Source organism: Pan troglodytes, chromosome 4, assembly GCF_028858775.2.
Source record: "Pan troglodytes isolate AG18354 chromosome 4, NHGRI_mPanTro3-v2.0_pri, whole genome shotgun sequence".
NCBI classification, from domain to species: domain Eukaryota; kingdom Metazoa; phylum Chordata; class Mammalia; order Primates; family Hominidae; genus Pan; species Pan troglodytes.
In genome coordinates, this window is record NC_072402.2 from 7,453,131 (window position 1) to 7,479,384 (window position 26,254).

General features: G+C 42.3%; 1 long non-coding RNA gene across 2 annotated transcripts; it reads left to right on the plus strand.

The window, feature by feature from the left end:
- Positions 1–374: 374 nt before the first annotated feature.
- On the plus strand, positions 375–25,511 carry LOC129143921 (uncharacterized). 2 transcript variants are annotated; one of them, XR_008547867.2, is made up of 3 exons: positions 375–10,057; positions 19,480–19,714; positions 21,064–25,511. It is a non-coding gene; the product is annotated as an uncharacterized LOC129143921 (long non-coding RNA). The 2 variants fall into 2 exon arrangements; XR_008547868.2 differs by lacking the exon at positions 375–10,057 and adding an exon at positions 13,199–14,407.
- Positions 25,512–26,254: the final 743 nt, after the last annotated feature.

A 26,254-nucleotide genomic window follows, 5' to 3' on the forward strand; every position in this document is an offset into this window, starting at 1 on the left:
CTATTCTTCTTCTTATTGATGTTCAGAGAAAATATCCAAAATATTTGACAACCATGAGGGCACTGGATCTTCAAATGTCCAAACACCTGCCCCCATAGGGTGGACACCAGCTGTTTACACCAACACAGGAGCCCTGGGTGTGGTGAAAGAACATCTGCCATGTGGATTTGTTGCTGTTCTTAATTTACTATGGAAACTAGCCTCTTGCCTGTGATAGAAATCACACATATTATCTCTGAGTAGTCCCATGTCTTAAAGCTTTGTTTGTTATTTAAATTTCAAAGTAGACAAATTGAGATGTCTTCTCTTCCTTTATACATTTTTTTTATTTTATTTTATTTTATTTTATTTTATTTTTATTTATTTCATTTTATTTTCAGATGGAGTTTCGCTCTTGTTGCCCAGGCTGGAGTGCCATGGCGAGATCTAGGCTCACTGCAACCTCTGCCGAGTTCAACCAATTCTCCTGCCTCAGCCTCCCAAGTAGCTGAGATTACAGGCATGCACCACCACGCCTGGCTAATTTTTTTCATATTTTTAATAGAGACAGGGTTTCACCATGTTGGTCAGGCTGGTCTTGAACTCCTGACCTCAAGTGATCCACCTACCTTGGCCTCCAAAGTACTGGGATTACAGGCGTGAACCACCACACCCAGCCTATACCATATTTAGAATGTCTTTTCTACCTTAACATTCTCTTTTATGTTTTTTCTCTTATTGGCTTTTTTTTTTTGTATTTAGGACTTTAATTGAGGTGAAACATATTTTCTGATGAATGCTGTACTGGTAGGGATTTAACTTGCCAATGCCAAACTTCCAATGCCAAAACCATAGTAGCGGGTCAATTTAACAATCGTTATTTATTCTTGAATGAACAAATAAATGAGTTTCTAGGCTTTATCTCTCCGCGGATGGTGTCGCCCCTTCCTGAATTGGCACGTCCCTGTACCTTTTAGGAAGTCTGGTAGGGTGCACAACCATCCCTCTTCATTCTTTTCCTTTAAAGGTTCCGACTATTGTTACATAGTTCCTCTTCCATATTACTCTGAGACTCAGCTTGTCTAGTTCCATTAAAATCTTTGCACTGCTGAATCTTTTCATTTTTGAATACAATAAATCCCACAACATAGTCAGATCTTTTAAATGAGTTTGTCAGTAAGGTTTTATAGTTTTCTCTGTAATCTTGAACATTTCTTGTTAAGTTTCTTTCTCGGTTTATTATAGTTTTTTAATTATATATGAGATTTTTCTATGCATTTCTAATTGGTTCTTTCGGATGCATAGGAAAGTTAATGGTTTTAAAGATATTGATCTTGGCTGGGTGCTGTGGCTCACACCTGTAATCCCAGTGCTTTGGGAGGTCGAGGCGGGTGGATTGTCTGAGGTCAGGAGTTCGAGACCAGCCTGACCAACATGGTGAAACCCTGTCTCTACTAAAAATACAAAATTAGCCAGGCATGGTGGCAGGTGCCTGTAATCCCAGCTACTTGGGAGGCAGGAGAATTGCTTGAACCCAGGAGGCAGAGGTTGCAGTGAGCCGAGATCACGCCATTGCACTCCAGCCTGGGCAACAGAGTGAGACTCTGTCTTAAAAAAAAAAAAAAAAAAAAACAGAAATATGTATATATCTTGTCTAGCACGCTGTTCATAGCCAGTGTTTAAAATATGACACCTTGTTTAACTGCTATTTTCTAAAGACAGTAGCGTAGATTTTTAAGAGAGTAGCGTAGATTTTTAAGAGGCAGTCGCAGTGGTTCATTTTATATGTTAACCTGACTGGGGCAACGAATGCCCAGATAGCTGGTAAGACAGTATTCTGGATGTGTCTGCAAGGGTATTTCTGGAAGAGATTAGCATTGCAATCTGTAGCCAAATGAAGATTCCCTTCCCCCGTGTGGGCAGGCATTGTGCAATTCACAGAGGGCCCAAGTAGAACAAAAAGGCTGAGAAAGGGGGAGTTCATTCTCTGCTGGAGCTGGAACATCCATCTTCTCCTGCCCTCTGGTATCAGACCTCCTGGCTCCCTCCCTTTCCCCTACCTCACTTCTCAGGCCTTTGGACTCAGAGACTGAATCACATCACCAGCTTTCCTGGTTCCCTGGCTTGTAGATGGCAGACAGTCTGACTTCTGGGCCCCCAGAATCACATGAGCCAATTCCCATAAAAAATTTTTCTCTCTCTCAAACTCTCTTCCTCCTATGTATGTAATATATCCTGTTGATTCTGTTTCTCTGGAGAACCCTGATTAATACACGGTCTGAACTCAGAACATCACGCGTGTCCATACAGTGAAGAGTGTTGCACAAAGTTGCAGAGTGAATGGCACAAGCAGCCAGAAATTGCTTGTCCCTGGGAAAGAGCTGGAATGAAATGCTCCCCCAGGCTGGCCAACTGTGCTGTGGCTACCTGGGCCTCAGGGGAGGAGGGAGCAGTGGGGAGAACCAGGGCCCTGTGAGCAGGGAGGTCCAGGTTTCCTCCAAAAGAGGAATGTGGAGGCAGAATGGAGATCACGTTGGGGCTGTTGCTTCCAGCTCTTCTGGAATCTGGAAGCACTCAAGTTGGTGGCTGTGTCTGGCTAAGGTTTCAGATGAGCTAAGAAGCAGAAGACAGTCCACTGTTGCCAGTCCCTTTAGAGAAGGAGGGAGCCAGGCTGAGAGGGCAAATCTACTGACCCAGGACAGCTGGAAGCTAGGGAGGGACGAGCTCCCGTGCATTGCAATAGATGCAATGGACGTGACGTGCAATCATCGGAGTCAGGGTTTAAGGCTGGGCTGCTCAACCTCTTCTGAGTGCTAAGAATCCCCTGGAGTGTTTTCTAAAAACGAGGTTTCACTCGTTTGATCCTAAAGATTATGATGCTGAGAGTCTGGGGGCAAAGCTCAGAGCACTTTATTTTTAACAAGCATCCCAGGTAACTCGAAATTAGCAAATACTGATTTAATGTGCATTATCTTTGACCATTTGCAAGTGGGTTCTTAAGTTAACATAGTAAATTGAAAGATGAGACAGGTGCGACACATTATTCAGGGAAACCCTTCTGTTTCAAAGAATGACTGCTTGGCCCATCTGACTTGTGGTGGTAAAGGCAGGAAGATGAAATAAAGCACCCAGTGTGTGCAGTGTTTAGCATGAATGAAGTTAGAAGGAATGAAATCTATGTACAATTTGCCTGCATAGCAGCTGCATGAAAGTGAGTTGGCTTGTGATACGGCAGCTTAGAAATAGGGCAGCTTAGAAAACCAGATTGGTGGGGGCGAGCAGGTGAAGGGAGGCCAGGGGTCCCCCATGACCTATACTTCCTTTTCCCTTTGCAACCCCTAACCCGCTGCTCCTCCAACCCTTGACCAAGGGAGAGGATGGGCTCCCTGGGGAGGGCTGAATGAGGGTGGAGCATGGTGTGTGTGTGTGTGTGTGTGTGTGTGTTGGGTGGATGTGTATATGTGAGGTATGTTGTGTGTGTGGTGTGTATTGTGTTTGTAGTGTGTTTATGTGTGCTGTGTGCTCTATATTGTGTGCATGAGCATGTGTGCATGTGTGTAGTATGGTGTGTATTGTGTATATGTGTGTGTTACGTATGGTTTGTATTGTGTATGTAGTTTATGTGTGGTGCGTGCTATGTATTGTGTGTATCAGCATATGTGTATGTGTGTAGTATGGTGTGTATGTATGTGTGTGGTGTGTATTGTATATGCAGGGTGTGAATGTGTGTGGGGCATATTGTGTGTGTATGTATGTAATGTGTGTGTGTTGTGTGTGTATGTGTAGTGTCTGGTGTGTATTGTGTGTGTATGTGTGTAATGTGTGTGTAGTGTGCTGTGTGTGTATGTGTAATGTGTGTGTAGTGTGCTGTGTGTGTGTATTGTGTGAGTGTGTAGTGTGTAAGGTGTATGTGAGTGTGCTTGTGGCATGTATTGTGAGTGTGTGTCTCTAATGTGAGGTTTGAAGGGCCTCACAATTATGCCCACAAAGGTCACTTGGTCTTTCCTGGAGACGCCTCATGGGAGTTTTCACTGTGGCTTCCTGCCACTTGCTGTGGTCTTTAAAAAAGTAAAGAGAGTTACAAATCATTCCTTGTTTGCAGCATAAATTGCAGATGATAATTCAAATTCCTGCATCAGGTGGAAAGTAGCAGATTTAAAACACTGCAAAGAAGGGGCTGAGCAGTGAGACGGATGCTTTGGAACAATCGAGAAAGTAAGAGCCAGCTGTAAGGTTGCCTGCAGCCATGGAGCGATGAAGTGTCAAGGTCAAAGATCCCCCCAGGTCACGCAGTCCTGCCACCCTCCCTCCCTCTATGGCCCTGCGCACTCCCAGTGGCATAGCTAGGGTAGATGAAGGGGACACCTCTGACCATATCTCTCTGCCCTCTGACTCAAGTCCTTCCTGCTATAATGAAATCCCCCATGCTCCCTGAGCTTGGCATCTACTTAGTCAAAGAATGTGGAGACTTAGTTCTCAGGAGGGCCGCTACTGAGTGGGTATGCCACTGGTCAAGAGGGTAACAGGAGACAGAAGAGCCAGGAGGAGACTTTGGCCTAAATGGATCAGCAACACCACAGAGCATCCACTCCCCCAGAGCATCACCCGGAAGGACTATCCGTTCGGAGACATCCTGGGAGAACAAGAGGTTTCTTGTCTGACTCTAAAATTTATTTTATCAGTGTATCTAGGGTTGGGCTGAGTTTAAACAGAAAACCTTTAAGCACTATATGCCTGCTAGACATATTAATGCAATAAAAGAACCCTGTGTCTTGCTAAACTAAATTCTCAAAAGTTAACATTAAAAAATGATTCACAGCCAGGTGTGGTGGCTTACGCCTGTAACCCCAGCACTTTGGGAGGCCGAGGTGGGCGGATCACTTGATCCCAGGAGTTTCAGACCAGCCTGGACAACATGACAAAACCCTGTCTCTACTAAAACTACAAAAATTAGCTGGACATGGTGGCGCATGCCTGTGGTCCCAGCTACTTGGAAGGCTGGGGTGGGAGGATCACTTGAGCCCGGGAGGTCAAGGCTGCAGTGAGCTGTGATTGCGCCATTGCACTCCAGCCTGGGCAACAGAACAAGACTCTATCTCAACAAAACAAAACAACAGAACAAAACAAAAAAAACAAAACACACACACACACACAGAGAAAGCGATTCACCTATTTTTTCAATATAGACCACTTTTTAAACTTTTTACTTTGAAAAAAATTATAAATTCACAGGAAGTTGTGGAAAAGCACCCTGTGCCATTTACTCAGTTTCTGTGATGATTACATTTTACATAACTACACTGCAATGTCAAAACCAGGAAACTAACATTGATACAGTGTGTGTATGGTTTTATGCCATTTTTTTCTCTTAAAATTCTTTTTTCTTTTTAATTATCATGGATATACAAAGAAAGGACATGCCATTTCATCACATGTAAATTGTGGACGTTTTAACTTAGAGCAGGGGTCCACAGACTGTCGCCTGAGTGCCATATCCAGCTGGCCTCTGGCTTTTGCGAATAAAGATAAAGTCTCGGAACACAGCCACGCTCATTCATTTGCATATTGTTCGTGGCTGCTTTTCACTCCGGTGGTGGAGCTGAGTAGTTGTGATGCTTGCAAAGCCTCAAATATTTCCCTTTTGACCCTTTATAGGAAAAGCTTGCTGATCCATGATTTAGAGAATCATTGGAATTTTTTTAATCTAAAAAAATCCTTGGGGTCCCTATAGTCTAGCCCTTTTATTTGATAGAGGAGGAAGCTAAGCTCAGGGCAGACAGAGGACATGTCCCAGGTCACACACCAGTCAGCACCAAGTAAATCTATATCCTTGGGGTCCCTATAGTCTAGCCCTTTTATTTGATAGAGGAGGAAGCTAAGCTCAGGGCAGACAGAGGACATGTCCCAGGTCACACACCAGTCAGCACCAAGTAAATCTATGGCCAGGGTCTCCTGACCTCCCTGCTGTTCTGGTCTCAGCAGGGCACTCAACTGGTCACTGGACCATTAAGCTGGATTTTATATTTTGAGCATGTTTGGGAGTTGGGTAGTTGGGTAAAGTAGTTTCATGTCCTCAACACAAACATTTCTTCTAAATTTCTTTTGTAGCTTGAATTCCACTGGGCAATCTGTTTGCTTATTTTCTTATTTGACTAAAAGAAAACATGTGTCACAACATTAAAAATGGTGAAATGAGGCCATAGACCAGGGCTGCAACCTCAGTGTCCTCGGGCAGCCGATGTAAATGAGCGAAGCAGGAGAGGAACCTGCCTGGGGGGGCTGCAGGGCAGGGTGGGGACTGTGGCAAAGGGCATGCCCGAGGTGACCCAGCTCCAGTTCATTGTTCCTACATGTGAATGCAAGGCAAGAGTGGCCAGATTGGATTTTCAAGTGACCTTTTCTAATATTTAAATGTTAGCAACTACTTAAAAAATCCACAGACCCTGAGCAGTTCAACCTTGGCCCCAGGTTTCCCATTTACCACAGTTTACTCTTGGTTTGGCCTCAGGGATCTTACGAATTTGAGCCATCAGAATCAAGGGGTTGACTGTGAGAGGACAGGGATGGTGAAGATCCCCATCGCCACTCCAGTTCAATCTCTGGTGGACGAAGGGTCATCTTCATAGGTGCGCCATGGCCCAGCGTTTCTACATGTGCTCACCTACCACTAGGTGAGCTCCCAAGGAAGCCGATGGCTCAGGCTGTACTGACCTCTCCCAGGGAAACAGTTGCTTCCCTGAGACCTTCTTACTAAATACACTTCCTACATACAGGAGCTGTCATACCCTCAGGTATGTAGGCGTGACCAACACTTAGTGTTCTCAGTAGGGGAACACTTGGTAGTACCAAAGACATTTTTGGTTGTCACAACTGGGGGCCTGCTGCCGGCATCCAGGGTGGATCCTGGGAATGCTGCTAAACACCCTACAATGTACAGCACAGCCCCCACCCCCAACAAAAGACAGTTTTTCTCTGGCCCCCAAACTCAGTGGTGCCCAAGTTGAGAGACCTTGATCTAGAGCAATGAACCCGACATTTGTAGTTATCCAAGATGAGGTGCTCCAAAAAATCACCGGCCAGTGTTCAGTGAACATCGAACGTGGTTGGTGGGCTCTAGATATTCTGCCGAATTCAGGATTTCCTAACCTCCTGCTGCGGCTGATGCGTTCAGAGCCCATCAGGAAAGGTTGGTAGAGCGGAGAAACCTGGCCCAGAGGGATTCCGCACTGATACGGGCGCACAGGAGGCCGCACGGAGGAGGGAGTGGCGCCCCTAGCGGGGGCCTCAGGATGTAGCTCCTGAACCCCTTTAGAATTTTAATTCTCTAAATGAAAATGCCTATTATTTTTGAAAGGATTTGCTTAAACTTCTTATCTGAAAACAGTTACATTGCAGGGATCAATTTGTTGAAAGTGAAAGCAAAAACTCCAACACAAAGAGTAAACTGCCTCTTATCTATGTGTGAGCAGAATGCTGGAGGGGGGATTTGACTCTCCTGGCCTCAGTAGCGGCCCTTCTGAGAACTGTGTGCCCAGTTCTGCCTGTCTGCAGGATTTCATCACACTGTGTGCAAGAAACCAAAGTGGGAGGAGAAGAGACATTTCGGTTCAGCCAATTTTTCCATTCTCACTAAGTTTGTAGTGTAAGAAATAATTGTAAATTTTTCTTTGACTTATATACTGCCAGTGAGACAAGGAAGTCACTTGAGGAAAATGTGATGGAAAAAGGAATTTCATCCATTTCCTCAAGAAAATCACTGTGTGTGTGCGTACATGCAGGTGCCTGCACTGATTACAGAAAAGGTGTGAAAGGAAAAAATCTTTCCATTGGAGCTTCAAATAAGCCAAATATTAACTGTTCACTTACTGGCTACTAACAACAGTTTTGGGGTTTTTCAAGGATGGCTGTCTGTTTGGAGGAGTAACTTTAATCAGTACAGCTGACCACGATATCAGCCATTAATTTCCAACATTAGCTTAAATCCTGTTTCTGATTATAAATATAATGTACATGTTCATTATAGCACACTTGGAACATACAGAACAATTATAAAGCAGAGTATCAAAACTACCTGGAATCCTGACATTGACAGATAAACCACTGTTAACCATTGGTATATTTTAGGGCATGGCTTAGTAAACTATGGCCTGTTGGCCAAATCTGACCTGTTGCCTGTTTTTATAAAGTGTTACTGGAACTCAGCTGTGTTCATTACTTTTTGTATGCTGTTTTCAAGATACAATGTCAGAGAGACCATGTGGTTGCAAAGCTTAACATATGTACTATCTGGCCTTTTATAGAAAAACGTTTGCCAGTCTCTTCTTAGGGAAGTCTTTATCATGTGTGTGTGTGTGTGTGTGCATGTGTGTGTGGGGGGGGCACATATGATAGACCCATTAAGTTGATACGTTCGGTAATCATAGTGAGGAATCTCTAGGAAGAACAAGTTTCAAGTTTTCTGGGGACATAATGAATGGTTTTGGTTATGCTGAGTGTGGGAGAGCTGGGTGTGTGTTCCCAGGGGAAGCAGGAGCATGGTCTGAGCTGGGGCGGAGGTCCAGGGCTACAGCCTCACTTGGTAATAGTGGAAGCTGTGGACACAGGGGGACAAATGTTCAGGGAGAAAGAAAAAGATCAAAGTTGGCTATGGGGAATATGGTGTGGTGAGCTGTTCTTATGCAGGAGAGGGAGGATGAGAGAGGGAGAAGGCAAGGAGCCTCGCATCCCTTGTGGAGGATGGTGCCCAGCAGTGACAAAGGCTTCAAAGAGGAGGACTGAGCTAGTGGGTGTGAAAGGGCCCCTGGACTTGAAAATCATCAGGTAGTTATAACTCCTGCGCTCACGCACAACAGAAACACAGAAACACTCACCAGAGTGGGGTGGGGAGGGAGTACAGGGGAGCCAGTGTGTTTTGGAAGGTAATGGGTATTTCATGGGATTAAAAGATGGGCTGACAATTTTGTACTCATTTGTTATGCAGCCCTAGGGAACTAACGAAGTCTCCAAAGTAGGCATTTTTCATTTTAGACTTTGTTAGTTATTTGTGTATTTCTGTGATTGCATTTCAACACTGGCATTCTTCACCCGTGAGGACCATCTTCAGGCAGGCCTTCCTTGTTGCTGGCCCATCGTCAGTCCACTCACTCTTATTCTCAGCAATGGCTATTTCCAGCCTTCTCCCTGGACCTCTGCAACCACAACCCCATCTCCTCTCCCTGCTCTGATAACTCTGCTGCAAAGAGAGGAGCAGCAATCAAAATAAAATCCCCGCAGCTCCAGGGCCAAACGCACCAGCCGCCGGGTGTGGTGCCTCATCCCTCCCCTCCCTTAGGGGAAGTGCTGGTCTCACCTGCAGCTGCTTCTCGCGTCCCCACAGCCTCATTCATCCCCTCCTCTGGATCCTTCCCGGGAGCACACACACGTGCTGTCATGTCTTTTATTGCAAAACCAACAACCCTCCCTGGCCCCCGCACCCCTGTCTAGATTGTGCCTATGTTTCCTGCCGCTCTCGCAGCAGCGAGGTGTTCATGCCTCACTGCCCCACTTCTCTCCTTCTCTCTGCAGCCCTGGCCACACTTTCCCCTCACCTCCTCCAGGTGGGTGCGGCAGCAGAAGGAAAGGCTGCTTGAAGTTGGTTCAAAAGAAAAGAGGAGGGGAGGAATGAATTTCTGGCGTTGAGACCTAGTAACTGTTTTCAAGGAAATAGGATGGTTGCTGGAGGGGAGAAGGAGTATCAACAGAAGTCTATTTGGAATTTCTTTTTTGTGTGTGGGAAGATGCATGTAAAATAAAATTTTCCATTTTAATTATTTTTTAGGTGTACAAATTTATTAGCAATAAGGACCTTCACAATATTGTGTACCCATCATTAGTATTTCCAAAACTTTTTAATCATCCCAAATGGAAATTCTGAACTCATTAAATAATCCCTTTCAGCTGCCTCTCCCCAGTCCCTGGAAACCTCTAATCTACTTTCAATCTCTGAATTCGCCTATTCTAGATATCCCAGGGACATGGAACTGCAGGAAACGTGCATGGATCAGGTGCACCCTGCTCCATCTGCTTGTTCTTCTATGAGGTAAGGGTCGTCCACCTACATAAAACAGAGAGAGGCTCTCTGAAAGCAAAGATGATTATCTGGGAAGAGAGCATTGCGATGGGAATCTGCACATTTTAGTAAACTATGCCCGTATTCAGGGAGAGAAAGGCAGGCAAAGGTTGAGGGAAAAAAATGAGGAGGATTACTTAATTCTTTTGATATAATTATCCTTGGCTACAAAGATCAACAGCAAGGGTGATAGCAGTCTGAGGTTGGACAGGCAGCTGCTGGACAGATGTCCTTGCAGAAGTGTTTTGTTTGTTTGTTTGTTTGTTTTTGCATAAGGTTGCAATGGTCTTTGAGCAAGGTTGTGATTTTTTGGGGGTTTTTGTTTTTTTGTTTGTTATCAGGCATATGGTTTTAGAACCCACTGTTCATGGCTTCCCTGGCTCTATTTGTGAGAGTTTTCTTAACATTAGTGACTCTGTTTGGATTCTGAGAACTTTCACAGGACAGATGCTTTCCCAGTGGATGGGCTTGCAGATTTGGGGGTCAGTTGTTTCCGAGAAGGGGATGAGCTGCCCCTTTGCTCCCTTGCCTGAGCCGTCTTCTCTCACTCTGCATTTCCAGTACCGTGGCTGGGATCTTCCATCTTTATCCATCTGACTGCAGCAGCTTTTTCTCAGTTCCAAACTGGCCGGGGGTAAAAGTGAGTGTGATGAGCTCTCACAAACCCCAACAATTTAGTGCTTCACACCTGGCGGGTCCTCACTGAAAGATGGCTGAAAAAAGGAAAGGGTGAATGAGCAAAACACAGCTGTATTTTATTTAGTTTTCCATCCTTTATGATTTTAATGAAAGACTATCTAGAAAGCAGCAGAGTAGTTAATAACACACGTGGTCTCTGGAATCCGAAACACCTGTATCCAAACCCAGATGCTCTCTCTAACCTGTGAGATTGCTCAATGGGGCTGAGCCTTTAGTCTCTAGATGGTAAAATATTAGCAAATGGCTTGCACGTGTGATGTGCAAGGACTAAACAAGGCGTGCCTGTAAAGTGCTGAGTGTTCTGTAACTGGTAGGCACTTACTTTGTGTCACCTGCCTGCCTCCAAGGAATCTCATTTCCTAACTTGACAGCTGCCTCCCGGATCCTGCTTGGACACATCCCACTAGGGAGGTCCACGCCTGTGAGAGCGGCAAGTGCATTGTTGTCGAGCTCTTCCTATAGGTAGAGGAAACCGAAGATGGGGCATAACGACTTCCTGGGAGTGGCGGGAAAGGCCCAGACGCTACCTGACATTATTTGTGGCTGCAGTTGAAGATCTGGGTGTGCACCTCCAGCCTGTGCATCGGGACTCATGGCGCAGCCGAGTCAAAGCCGTGCCTCTGCTGCCAGAACGGAGATCTTGACTAAATTTATCCTGAATTTTTTGCTGTGCCAGATCCATTCTGACTTTGAACTTTAAGAAAACAGCTCCTTGGGTTATGCAACTGGCACCACTGAATGTGAGCTGGGAGGAAGTGACAGGAAATCTTGTAAAGAGAACGGAAGAGCATTTCTCCCCAGCTCCGAGGCAGGTGGTGTTGGCAACTGCAGGCAAGGTGGGGGGAGCGGGTGGTGCGGCCCCTCACCCTCACTGAGCCTCTCTTTGGGCTTCTCCTCCTCCCACATCCCCTCTGTGCTGAACAAAACTCACCACTCCTGGGCCCATTGCTTCAGGCTTTGCAAGGGGTCTGGCAGAGTAATCTGAAACAAATTTAAGCAAGATATGGGTGCTGTAATGATTTGATGCAGTCATTAGACTCACCTGGGGAGCTGGTAGAACTATTGATGTGGAGCCTCATTTCCAGAGATTATAAATTAATTAGGCTGGGGGTGAGCCTGGGTATCAATATGTTTTAAAGCTCTCCAGGAGGTTTTGCCGTGCAGCCAGGGCTGAGCTCCATTGATTGGAGGCATTGTCTTCCAGACGATATTTGCAACAACGGAAGCTTGGGAGCCTCATTTCCAGATCTGTAAACTGAGGGGCTTGGCATATATGATTTCCAAGATCTTCTAGTCCCAAAAAGGGTCATGATTCTGGTATTCCAGTGCCTTGAGCCAAGTGTCTTCCCATTGCCTGTGGGTTTCCTAACGGTGTTTGAGGCCACAAAAGCTTCCCCAAAATGGCATTATAATTTTGGCTGTGTTACATTAGCATCCTCCTACAGGGAGATTTATAAATTCCTATTGAGCTCATTTGCTGATTGTTTTCCATGGGCCTATTTATCAAATGTACAGCCCCATGAATTTTCACATGCTAAATGCATCCATGTAACCACCAGCTAGAGCAAGACACAGGATATTGCCAGACCTCAGAACACCTCTTTGGAGTTCTTTTCAGTCACTATCCCCTGCCCCTCAGAATAATGTTTACCCTGACCCCTCTGATATGGTTTGATTGTGTCCCCACCCAAATCTCATCTTATACTTCCTATAATCCTCACATGTCATGGGAGGGACCTGGTGGGAGGTAATTGAATTATGGGGGCAGTTCCCCCATGCTATTCTTGTGATAATGAGTAAGTTCTCACGAGATCTGATGATTTTCTTTTTTTTGAGATGGAGTCTCTCTCTGTCACCCAGGCTGGATTGCAGTGGCACGATCTCGGCTTACTGTAACCTCTGCCTCCCAGGTTCAAGCGATTCTTGAGCCTCAGCCTCCCGAGTAGCTGGGACTACAGGCGTGCACCATGACACCCGGCTAATTTTTGTACTTTTAGTAGAGGTGGAGCTTCACCGCATTGGCCAGGCTGGTCTCGAACTCTTGACCTCAAGTGATCGGCCCGCCTCGACCTCCCAAAGTGCTGGGATTATAGGCATGAGCCACTGCACCCGGTTGATCTGATAGTTTTGTAAGAAGCTTTTCCTGCTTTTGCTTGGCACTTCTCCTTGCTGTCGCCCTGTGAAGAAGGATGTGTTTGTTTCTCCTTCCACCATGATTGTGAATTTCCTGAGGCCTCCTCAGCCCTGTAGAACTGTGAGTCAATTAAACCTCTTTGCTTTATAAATTACCCAGTCTTGGGTATGTCCTTATAGCAGCCTGAGAGTGGACTAATATACCCTGTCACTATAGATTGGCTTTGCTTGGTTTTGAACTTGACATACATGGCATCACACAGCATCTGCTCTTTTTTTTTTTTTTTTTTTGAGACGGAGTCTCGCTCTGTTGCCCAGGCTGGAGTGCAGTGGCGTGATCTCGGCTCACTGCAAGCTCTGCCTCCTGGGTTCACACCATTCTCCTGCCTCAGCCTCCTGAGTAGCTGGGACCACAGGCGCCCACCACCACGCCCAGCTAATTTTTTTTGTATTTTTAGTAGAGACAGGGTTTCACCGTGTTAGCCAGGATGGTCTCGATCTCCTGACCTCGTGATCCACCTGCCTCGGCCTCCCAAAGTGCTGGGATTACAGGTGTGAGCCACCGCGCCCGGCCAGCATCTGCTCTTTTCTGTGTGGCTTCCTTCACTTAGCTATGCCGCTGAAACTGACTCATGTTGTTGCAGCCATCAGGAGTTCATTCTTTTTCGTTGCTGTGTGCTATGGACTGAATATTTGTGTTCCTCTCAAATTCATGTCTTGAAGCCTAAATCCTCATGTGATAGTATCAGGAGGTCATGAGAATAGAGCCTTTATGAATGGGATTAGTGCACTTACAAGGGGATGAAGAGACCAGAGCTCTCTCTCTCTTTGCCATGTGAGGATACAAGAAGATGGCCACCTCCAAACCAGGTGAGAAGCCCTCCTCAGACATTAATCTGCTGGCATCTTGATCTTGGACTTCCCAGCCTCCAGAACTGAGAAATAAATATTTGTTATATAATCTGTCCAGCCTATGATATTCTGTAGCAGCCTGAACTGACGTAGATACTGTGTCATACTCCATTGCACGGGAGATGTATCCTTTCTCTTGTTGATACACATTTGGATTGTTTCCAGTTTGGGGGTATTTTAAAGCTGCTAGGAAATTCTTGTTCTCATTTCTAATTTTTAGCAAGTAATATTAACTTGAATTTGTTTCATCAGACCTTTAAAATGCAGGTTTGAACATTTAGGAATATTGTACAGGGAATGGATCCACGAGACATCTGCTTGTTTTTGATGCAGTGTGAAGAATGCATGATCATTGCATTCACATTGAGTTGAGCTGGATGGTTGTGAAGATATGCTTGGCCACTACTGAATTACCTAAAAATTAATTCATACCAGGCAGGAGCAACTGTGGCATTGCCAAGTCTCATTCCCAGCCCTCATGTCCTAGAAGATGAATGGGATGGAGCCAGAAGTGATGTGTAAAATGGGATGGAAGCAGAAGATAGATTCCACTGCTAAAAACTGCATGGATTATGGGTGTGTATTCCATAATACACAAAGGTGACTCCACAGACTCTCAGTTGTGCTTGTTGCTCAGGCCAAATCCTGCCTTTTGAAAAAATAGCATGCGTGTTTACAGATAAATTTTGAAAGCCCGTAGTTAAAGCTAATGACTGTATTATTTTCTAGATTTCTCCGGGCTTGTGGCTGTGTTGGGAAAAGTGGATAGGCCTTGACTCCATAAGCTAAGCTGAGTTACTTGTTTAACACAGGAAATGTGTGGAACATTGTTAGAAGCAAGAGCAGAGCTAAATTTTCTTCTGCTCCCCACACTTCTCATTGCTTCCATTACCACCCATTGGGGCAATGCTGTACCCCATGGTGTTGGCTTCTGATGGTCTCGATCTACGACCCTTCCTCTTCGCTTAGATTTTAATTCTGAGATTGCCTGTATCTTGATCTGAGTAATAGCTCTCCAGTTCAAGGAGAGGGTATTGGAGTGGATTCCCTCAGCGTTGAGTTCATTGGGAGCCATCCAAGGAGCAGCCACCAATAATCTCACTGTGCCTCCCAAGAGCACGATTCTGTTGAGCACCTGCCAGGGATGGCATGGGGATGGCTAGGGCTGGGCATGGTCTAGCACACTCTTTATTCTTCTTTCTAACCCTTTCGCAGTTGAGAGCATCTTGAGGTTATCTGGCCCAACCCCGAGAGCTCTGCATTTCATCTCTACTTGCACACCCACTGTGACAGAAAATTCTCCACTCAGCAAGGAGTAAATTGCATTTTTTTAGATGTCTAATTGCATTTCAAATAACAAGCTTCCATTCTGCCTTCTGTATCCACACAGAGAAGCCTTGTCCCTTTTCATGAGTTCCTTTTTGGACATTTTCAGCCAATTAAAAAAAATCTCGCTTTCATTTTCTAAATTGTCCCCTATTCAAGTTTATCTTTCCCTGCTCTTTCTATTCCTTCATGGTAGGATTTCTAGACTCAACCTTCTGGGTAGCCCTTTCCTGGATGGATTACGAGTTTTTCAAAATAACTCTGTTAATGAATGTATAGTCTTCTAACCATATCACGCACACAATACACACACAAACACCTTTCACTTACTGCACAGTGCACATATAACACACATACAGTGCAACACAGACATATACCACATATACACCAAAGAATACACACACTACACACACCACGTAATACACTACAATACAATGAAACACAATGCCACATGTGCCACACAATACACACACACCACACATACATACACAACACACAGATATACACAAATATGCACAGACATCCCTCACACACACCAAATGCATATTACACACACTCACATACATAACACAGATCACCTAGAAATAAACACAATCACGTTATACATACACACCCCAAATACACTCCACACACCTTCCTTCCCTCAGTCCTTCTTTGTTTGCATCTCTTCAAATAATTGCAAACTCTCCTATCAAAAAATTGCAAGGCCCATGAGAACATTAAAGATAATATATAACTGCATTGTGATGGGTAAAATAAATTTATGATGTTGGAATCCTATTTGTTCAGCATTCCAGCCATGAAATTGAAGGATGTCACACATTTTTCCCTTACTAAACCTGTAAATGAATCATCTAAAGATAATAAGTCATTTTTATAGAGTAAGACTGCATAGTGTTGCTTCACTTAAATTTAAAGGTGATGTGGGACATAATGAATTTCCAGTTGTGAACACAGGTGCAGACACTCATCACAGTTTGAAAAAAATAAGTTCTTAATGGGATTCATGATATTCAGGTTATCTTACTAACTTCTCCAACTTCTTCCCTTTTTATTTACATTTTATTGTAAAATAAATCATAGACACAGAAAAATCCCACTCATAATAAATGTATAGCTTAGCGAATTATTTCAAGATGGAAGCCCTTGCAATGATAACTCATATCAAGAAATAGATCTTTGCCATTTTCCCCAAAGAATCTCCATATATATTGTCCATATTGCTAGTTTGAGTTTTTATAAAAAATCATGAATGAGTGTTGAATTCTGTCTAATGTTTTGCATTAACATGAAAGCATGATTTTTCCCCAGTTTTTTTCCTGATGATGTGATGAATTAGACTGATTGCCTTTAAAAGCAAAACTGTTCTTCCAGTCCTGAAATAAACCCTATTTCTTCATAATATGGTATCTTTTGTATATATCACTGAACTTACTATGCTAATATTTTAAAATAATTTTTGAGTATATGTTCTGAGAGAGATTCATCCATAAAAGTTGGGAAATATTTCCTCTCCTTATAGTCTTTTAATAGTCTAATATATTACTTGTTATTTGTTCCTGTGAAATGAAAAATCCACCTGTGCCTGGGTTTTTTTGTGTGGAAATATTAATAATAAATTCAATAATAATCTGAAAAAACTGAATAATAATTATTGTAAATTATATAATAATTTCTTTAATATATATCAGACTATTCACATTTTCTATTCTTCTGTTAGAATTGGTAAATTGTATTTGAGGAATTTATTGATGTAATCCAGATTGCCACACCTTCTGGAGTAAACTTGTTCATAATATTCTTCTATCTTGTTAATGTTTGTAGGATCTGTAGTTATAGTTCATTTTTTCTTTCTTATTAGGTAATTAGTGTTTTATTCTTGTTCAATTTTCCTAGAGATTTGTCATTTCAAAGCATAACTTTTGACCTTGTTGATTTTTAAAGATTTAAAAAAAAATTTACTGAAATTCTGCTCTGTTCTTTGTTTGTAATTTTCTTCCTTTTTCTTCAATAAAGCATATAAGGTTACAAATTTCCCATTTTCTGTTTCCATGATTTCCCCTCCCACTCCCCGTCCCCTTCCTTCTCCTTTTTTTGATGGAGTCTTGCTCTTTCGCCCAGGCTGGAATGCACTGATGCGATCACGGTTCACTGCAGCCTCCGCCTCCAAGGTTCAAGCAACTCTTCTGCCTCAGCCTCCTGATTAGCTGGGATTACAGGCATCTGCCACCATGCCCGGCTAATTTTTGTATTTTTAGTAGAGACGGGGTTTTGGTGTTTCACTATGTTGGCCAGGCTGGTCTTGAACTCCTGACCTCAAGTGATCTGCCCGTCTTGCCCTCCCAAAGTGCTGGGATTACAGGCATGAGCCACCATGCCTGGCTTGTCTGCTTCTAAGATTTCTTTTGAGAAGTCAGCTATTAATTTTTTTCTTTTTTTTCTCATTCCAAAGGAATGTGTTATTTCTTTGGCTGATTTGAATATTTTCTTCTTGTCCTTGATTTTTAGAAAGCTGACATTGATGATGTATCTAGGTGTGATTTTCTTTATATTTATCTTGCTTGAAGTTTGCTGAACTTCTTGAATGTGTGGGTTGATGTCTTTCATCAGTTTGGAATGTTTTTAGTCATTATCTCTTTGAATATTGTTTCTCATTCTCTCTCCTCCCTGGTAATGCAATTATATATTGTTTAGACATTTTGAATATATCCCATATTTCTCTTAATTTCTTAAAATCATTTTTTTCTTTTTAGTTTCTTTCCTTCAGTTTGGGTATTTTTCTATTGCATTGCTTTCCAGTTCACCAGTTTTATGTCCAATCTACTGTTAAAACTATTCATTGCATTCTTAATTTTGGATATTATGATTTTAGTTCTATAGTTTATCTAAAAAATAATTCTAATTCTTAATTGCAAATTGCCATTATTCCATTTATATTGCCTCTCATTTCCTCTATTTTCTTGAATATATTAATCATAATTATTTTAAAATAATTGTCTATTGTATCTAGAATTTGGGTCACTTGAGAACCTAATTCTGTTGTTTGCTTTTAACAACATTAAAGCACATTGAGCCTATGGTCTTATCTTTTCACACATCTAATAATTTCTTGTAAGCTGAATATTTTGTATAAAAGACTGTAGAGGTTCCAATGATGTTCTTTTCCACATGAAAGTGTTTTGTGTCTCCTCTCTAAGGCAGAGGAGGTTGATTCCCAAGGGCCAACCATTAGGGATTGGTGTAGTTTTGATCAGACTCAACCTACCTCTGTTCTCAGGGCTTTATCTGAGAGCTTGGAAAGTCTTTGCATCCTGAGTTCTGAATGATTGTGGGTGATTCAGCTTTGCCTTAGAGAAATTTAAGCTCAGCACTCACACTCCTGACCTCATCACCTTCAGAATTTGGCAAAGGTCTTGATGGAGAGAATGCTTGGGTTGGATGCCCTACCCGCTAATTTTGTCCTTCACAAACACTAAAGTCTTTGCTTTGTTTTCTGTCTCCAGCAGCAGCAGCCTCTTGCCAGGGGCTGAGCCTTGATACCCACATTTGTCTGGTGCCCCCAAAAGAGTGGCTGCAGATCCTGGTGTCAATTCACAGGCTTTCATCTTGTGCTGGATTTCTTTTCAGGTTCCTTCCCTGGGAAGTTTTTTGTTTCCTAGTCACAAATATTGACAGAAATTTTACTTTGCCTTTCAGGAACTTTTAGCCTAGCTCTTTAGGCCTCCACTCCCCTGACTACTCAGCTAAAAAAAAAAAAAATCAAATGTCTTGTGGGTAAAATCAGCTATGCATTGCAGGGCCCTCACCTGAGATATAATTTGTCACCCTAGCCCTATGGCACCACTGAAAGCTTTTCTGGTTTTCCTTCTTCTAGCGGCATCTTCTACCTGACCTAAATCTGATCACTGGGCTTCTATTTAACAGTACAGGAAGATGTTTCCAGGGAAAAACAGATGCCAACCATCATCTCCCTCTTACTGGCTTTTCTCTCTGAAAGTTTAGTTTATTTATTCTTTGTTGATTCCACATCTCTCCAATGCTTCGAAAATGATTTTTTATTCTTTTGTTTCTTAGTTCCTGAGATCAGGGGCATTGGCTGTTACCTACTACTTAGAAGTGGAAGTTTGGGGCACATGTTTTGACTTTCTTTTTCATAGTTTGTTGACTTGATTTGACATCAGTACACTCTGTACCCTATGGCAGGGAACCCCAAACCCCAGGCCAAGGACCAGTCTGGTATGGTCAGTGGTCTGTTAGGACCTGGGCCACACAGCAGGAGGTGAGAGGCAGGTGAGTAAGCGAAGCTTTGTCTGTCTTTACAGCCACTCCCCATCGGTCACATTCCCGCCTGAGCTCCTCCTGTCAGATCAGCAGCAGCATTGGATTCTCACAGGAGCTCGAACCCTATTGTGAACTGTGCATGCCAGAGATCTAGGCTGTGGACTCCTTATGAAAATCTAATGCCTGATGATCTGTCACTGCCTCCTATCACCCCCAGATGGGACCATCTAGTTGCAGGAAAACAAGCTCAGGGTTCCCACTGAATTCTACATTATGGTGAGTTGTCTAATTATTTCATTATATATTAAATGTAATAATAATATAAATAAAGTGCACAATAAATAATTGTAATGTACTTTTATTATTATTCAATGTAATAATTTTATTATTATTCAATGTAATTACTTGAATAAATTCAAGTAATGTACTTGAATCATCCCGAAACCATCACCCCTGCCCCCAGTCCATGGAAAATTATCTTCCACGAAACCGGTCCCTGGTGCCAAAAAGGCTGGTGACTGCTGCCCTATGGAATCACTCGGGATTTAAAACTTTTACTTGTAAATGTTAAATGTTTTGCATCAGATGCATCTTCAGTGGCCACAGGCTGGAATGTTTCCTCCTTAAGCTGAGTAGTCCTTAAAACAATGGAACCTGTGTAACTAACTTCATTGCAATTATAGTGGAATTCTCAAACTCTGGGACACTTATAGCACAAATTTGGGGCATGATTTCTTAAAGATTCTCTATGCCATTGTAAAGTAATGGTGTGGCTAAAGTATCCTATCAGGGTCATGTCCTTTGATTACTACAACTCCTGGCATTTAGGAGTTTTTTTTTTTTCTTTTTTTTTTTTAAGGCATGAAGGTGAGGGAGGGCTTCAACTGGGAGTTTTGAGCTTTTGGTGTGTGTAACTTACTAAGATTGGTGAGGGATTAAGTATTAGGCTAGGGAAGGAAGAGAGGGAGTCAGATGCAAGTCTTCCCAAGCTTTCTATGTTGATCCAATCAGTTTTCTTTTCCTTTAAGTTTTTTTCTCTCTTCAGGTGGATCATTGAGGCACCAGCATATGCCACTTTTGATTCTGGGTTCCACTGATAGACTGGATAAAGAAAATGTGGTACATATACACCATGGAATACTATGCAACCATAAAAAAGAATGAGATCATGTCCTTTGTAAGGACATGGTTGGAGCTGGAGGCCATTATCCTTAGCAAACTAACGCAGGAACAGAAAACCAAATACTGCATCTTCTCACTTATAAGTGGGAGCTAAATGATGAGAACACATGGACACATGGCGGGAACAACACACACTGGGGTCTAGCAGAGGAGGGCAGAGGGTGGGAGGAGGGAGAGGATCAGGACAAATAACTAATGGGAACTAGGCTTAATACCTAGGTAAGGAAATAATCTGCACAACAAACCCCCATGACATAAGTTTACCTACGTAACAAAACTGCACTTGTACCCCTGAACTTAACAGTTAAAAAAATTTAAAAAGGGTTTTTCTGTTTCAGTTATACGTCAAGAAGAGCTGCTCTCATTACCTGTGTCACAGGCAAATGAAAGCCTTGTTTGATTACTTAAGTAATCCAGGAGAACGTGTAACTCATCATTTTCAGGAAGGTGGTCAGTGAAGAGAAGAGGAAGAGAGTAGAAGCTTCTTTTAGGATGGAGGAGAAGAAGACAGTTGGAGTGGGACAAGTCCCATTTGATGGTGTGTGGTCGCTACAGCAGGTACAGTGAAGTGGCTCCTGTTTTGGAAATGAGGGAAGCTCTGATTCCCATGAGAGAGTAGAAAAAGGTCAGGATGGATGCTAATGGGATGCACTAGGTGGAGGGCGGCTGGGAAGCTACCTCTGTGCTTGCACAGTCTCCTCAGATGGGAATTATTTCTCTACTTCTGTCATATTTGTCTTGGTGTAACTGAACCCGCATCTTAAAATTCCCTGATTACCTCAGTTGGAAGTGAGTTCTCCTACATTTGCGCTCCTGAAACACGTGAGAATATTAGTTGTTCTGAATGAGCTGTTACTGTACTCACGGGTGGTACAGTTTAGAGAGGGTGACGTGTTTGTTATGAGTATGGGCTCTGGACCTAGCCTCCCTAGGCCCAAATCTCCGTTATCTGCTTTCACTCACTGGACCTAGGGCAAGTTAACTTTTTTCATCTGCAAAATGGACTAGATCTTGAAAGCAATGTCAGTGCATTTTGTGAGGATAAAACAAGTCACTGCATTTATTTGATTAATATGTACAAAGCACTTTGAGTACACTGAGTACTCACTAATGCTAGCTGCTACATTTCCTACTAGTGTAATTGAACGAATACACACACTTAGAGTATATTACACTTTAAATAAACGTTATTGTATGTACTTGATTGTCACTATTTGGTGATAGAGACCCTGTCTTCCTTGCAGTGAAGGGCACCATAGTGGCTAAACTTAGAGTTACTTTAGAAAAACCAGGTGTTAGGGTGCCCCCAAGAGCATCGCCAGTGTGACGGAACAGTATCAAAGAGGACTTCACAGATGACAGTTAAGGTTTCAGGTCCACGTAGGTCTTAACTATAAATTGTGACAGCGTAAGGGCTGAAGGTCTGAGAGTGTGTGTGCTCACTAAGAGGCTAGGGGTTTCAAGTTTCCTGAAATAACTGCAAGAACTGTGCAACACAGAGAGAACCTACAGGGAAAGAAAGGAAGGGGCCGGGAGCTTGGACTCACAGTAAGGACCTGGGATGGGGATTGAAAACCAAAAGCAACTGTGATGACACTCTGCTCCAGCTGGTGGGCAAAGCTGGGAAGAGCCGGAACCCTGGCTTCCTGTTCCACCTCCATAGGACCCATCCCTGCTGCTCCATGCCCTCTCTGAAGATCCACCAGTGCAAATGGTCATCTCAGCCTCCTAAGAGTCAGCCCTCTTGTGAATCCTCCTGCAGATACAAACAAGGCTGGGATGTTGCTTGCCCTGCAGTTGGGGGTTGTCTCAGGCAGAGGCCCTAAGGGATGGTGGTGACACCAGGCCAGACGGGAGAGCCTGGCTGTTTGCCTGAGAGTTCCAGCTTTGCCCCTAATAGCCATGAGACAGCTGTTCTCATGCCAAGAAAATGAATTTATATAGTGAAGTAAATCAAATTGTAAAGAACAATGTGATTAGAGAAAAAAAATCGTTTGTTATCTTGCAGTCCCCGGACATGATATATTCGCGGCCCAGGACCTTTTAAACAAAGAAATAATAAGAAACCATTTAGAAAAACAAATAAACTGGCAAATGTTTGTGAAATATTTATAAGATGCAGAGCCATTTTATATGCAAGAATTTATTAGCTAATTTTTTTTATCTTGTGAAGGACTATTTTTGGAGACAATGAAATTGTTCTGGAAAAATACTTAAATTGGTAAGGATTAAAAACAGACAAGAAAGCCAAGACTTTAATTACTATTATGATTTAGTTATATTTTTTGGGAAAAAATTATGCAAAGCTATTTGTACTTTTAATCTTTTGTCAACATTTTCCCTATATTCATAACTTATCCAACTTATCAAACAGAAAAAAGTCAGATGTATGAGGGGAAGAGATCTGGCTCAGCTGAAATTACTTGGTCTCTAACTCTGTGATGATGTGAGACCTTAGGAATCTCAGACTCGCTGTATTAGTGAGTAAGTAAAAATCCTGGGTTTTAGAACATTTAAAGGAAATGGTGTTTATTCTCCCTTATTTGTCTCACTTGGCAGTGGAATTATTGCAATTTCAGGGCAATGTACTTGAACAGTGATGTTGGCAAAAGGGAGTAAGAGTAGATAGGATAGTGAATGATTAGAAACCATTTTGCAGAGGGAGCAGTTGAAGGAATGGGGTTCTTTACACAGAGAGCAGAATACTGGGTGGGAAGCCATAGGCCAGCCCTCCAATGTATGATGGTTTCAATGTCCTCCTTCTTTCTCTGTCCTCTTCCCAGGAGGGGCTCTTGACCAGATGGGTGAGAGAGTGCAGAGCTTTGTGCATAGCAGTGCAGACAAGTCGTGCAATAGGGTGTGGTCAAAACGACCAAGAAACAGGATTGCGTGTCATGTGGGTGCTTCATCTTGAGGAATCTGGGAATCCTAAAACATCCTTCAATTTTCCAGAGGACTTGAGATGTCTGTCCTTTCTGAGATGGACAGGTTCCCCTGAGAGCTGTCTCACTGTGGTCTACAAAGGGGGCACAGCAAGATGGACTTGGGAGTTTCTGTAGCTCTGCCGGCCAAACTCCAGCCAGGGGGAAGTCCATGGAAACTTGCTGGCAGTCCCAGCCTCTTAGAGTGATCCCCTGGGAGCCTCCCAGACTTTGTAAAGGACGAGTTTGAGGAGAAGAAAGACATGTCGCTCCAGATTAGGCCACCAGTTTCTCTGCTAGTTCACTGCAACACTTTGTACATTTCCAGGTCATCTCTTACATATGCTGGAGATGTGTGGTGGAGCTTGATGCTAATTAGCAGGCTAGATCTGTGATGTTTTTATTAAGTTGGGTCACAAAGTGTTCAATGCCTCTCTCTCTAGAATGATGATGCACTCATCAACCTGTCCTAAGTTCTGCGGCTTTAGCCAAGATTCTTAAAGAATAGGAAAAGTCCCACTTCACACCCTGTTCCATCAGGCTTTAACTGGTCACTGTACTGCTCGGTACAACACTCTGTTCATTTGTGTGAGTAAATAGAAGTAAGAGTCATTGAACTCAAGGAGGTATAGCACTCTATTGAGGCTTGAGTCTTAGCAGGTGGTACCTTGGTGGAGAAGTGATTTCATTCTTAGAACTTTTAAAGGAAGTTTCTGGGAGAGTCACCTCTTGGGTGGAGGTTGGGTTTGATCTCAAGGACTTTGTGTTTGAGTTTATAGGACTCTGCCTAAGCAAACATAGAGCTGTCTAGCCTAAGTGGTGTTCTTTGATGCACACTGGGACTTTCTTGATCAGTTATTAAATGTAATTCATTGTTATAAATGTGCCCTTGACAAAAATGGATGTTCTTTAATTTTTTAATATAGAACTCTGTATCCATCCATTAGGGAAGGCTTGTCAATTGTATTGTTCAACTATTCTTGCTGAATTTTTTGTCTGATTGATGTATCAATAATTGTCACAGTAATCCAATATGATGGTGAATTTATCAAACTTCTTTCTGCAGTTTTAACACTTTTTGCTACATCTTGTGAGTGTTTTCTTAGGTCCATACATTTGACAAAATTTCTTTTTGTCATTTCAATAAACTGAATCTTTTCAAATTAATGTAATGATAATCTCTATCCCTAACTCTTCATTTTGTCTTAGTATCTCTTTTGTCTAGTATTGATGCAGCTGTATTAGCTTTCTTTCTGTTGGTAGCCATTTATGTCTTTTATTTCTTAAAACATTGAACCATATAAAATTGGCAATATCCATCCTTTTTTGTCCCACAAAAATGGCAATTTCGTATGGCTGAACCAATGCTGTCAAACTGCTTTTGCATGCCCCTATGCTTTAAGTGGGTCTCTTGTATACAATATGTAAACCCTTCTTTTGATCTTTGTCTTTTAACTATGACTTTAGCCCATTTACATTTACTGTAACTACTGGTATAATGGGATCCATTCTACGATACTAATTTATTATTTTTGTTTGCTTACCTTTCTACATTTTAAAAAATTGCTATTTTTTTATTTCTTCGATAATAAGATAGAACTTTTGTGTGCCCTCATATTCACTGGTGTCATCTTCCCTACAAATATTGCCATCCTATTAATATTTTCTATCTTAGGGATGGTGGCTAATGGAACTTTCTGTGATGATGGAAATGTTCTATAGCTATGCTGGTCAATATAGTAGCCACGAAGGGCTATTAAACCCTTGAAATGTGGCTAATGTGACAAAGGAACACATTTTAGAATTTTATTTAATTTTAATTAACTCAAATTTAAATTTAAATAGCCACATGAGGCTAGTAACTACCATATCGGATAGTGAAGATCTATCTTATTAATTCTGTATATTTTGGGCATATTTATCTCTTCCTTGTCCTAACGACTAAATAAAGATAACAAACTTTGCCAATATATTTGATTACATTTATTTCACATCATTATTATCGCTTGCAACATCTCGGATTTGCTTCTTCAATTTAAGCACTTCATCTACAAACTTTTGTCAATGTGGGCCTCTGGGTGACAATATTTCTAAGGTCTTATAAGTCTGGTGATCATCTTATTTAATGATGTTTTGGCCAGATCTAACAATCTAGGCTATTTAATATTTTGCAAACACCAATCCGGTTTTTATTTTTGCATCCATTCTTCCTATTGAAAAGTCTGGTTTTACCCAAACTTGACCTATTGTGTATAATGTTCTTCACTTCTGGCCGCTTTAAAATTTTTCCTTTTGTATTTTCTATTTTAAAATTTTATTAAAATGTGTTTAACTTATCACTCCTCTCTGGTACTGTATGAGATTTTTAAATATAAAATTCTAGAACATTTATATCTTATGTCTTCAAATAGTTGTGAGTCCCATTTTAATTTTCCTCTTTTCCTTCTGCAACTCCTTTTATTTGGATTTAGTGCGTGTATTTCATTCCTCCATGTTGTTTTCATTTTTTTTGTATTTACCAATTACAAAAGTTTTAATTTTTTTCTTCTTCCTGGGATTGATATTTTTCCAATGCTCTGGTCTTCCAGTTTGCTATTTTGCTCCTCAGCTGCTTCCATTTGATATTTATCCTATTCATTTCATTTTTTAGTCAACTGTAACCTCTTTTATACCAAATGTTTGACTGCTTTCTATGGCTTTCTTTTTGATTCAT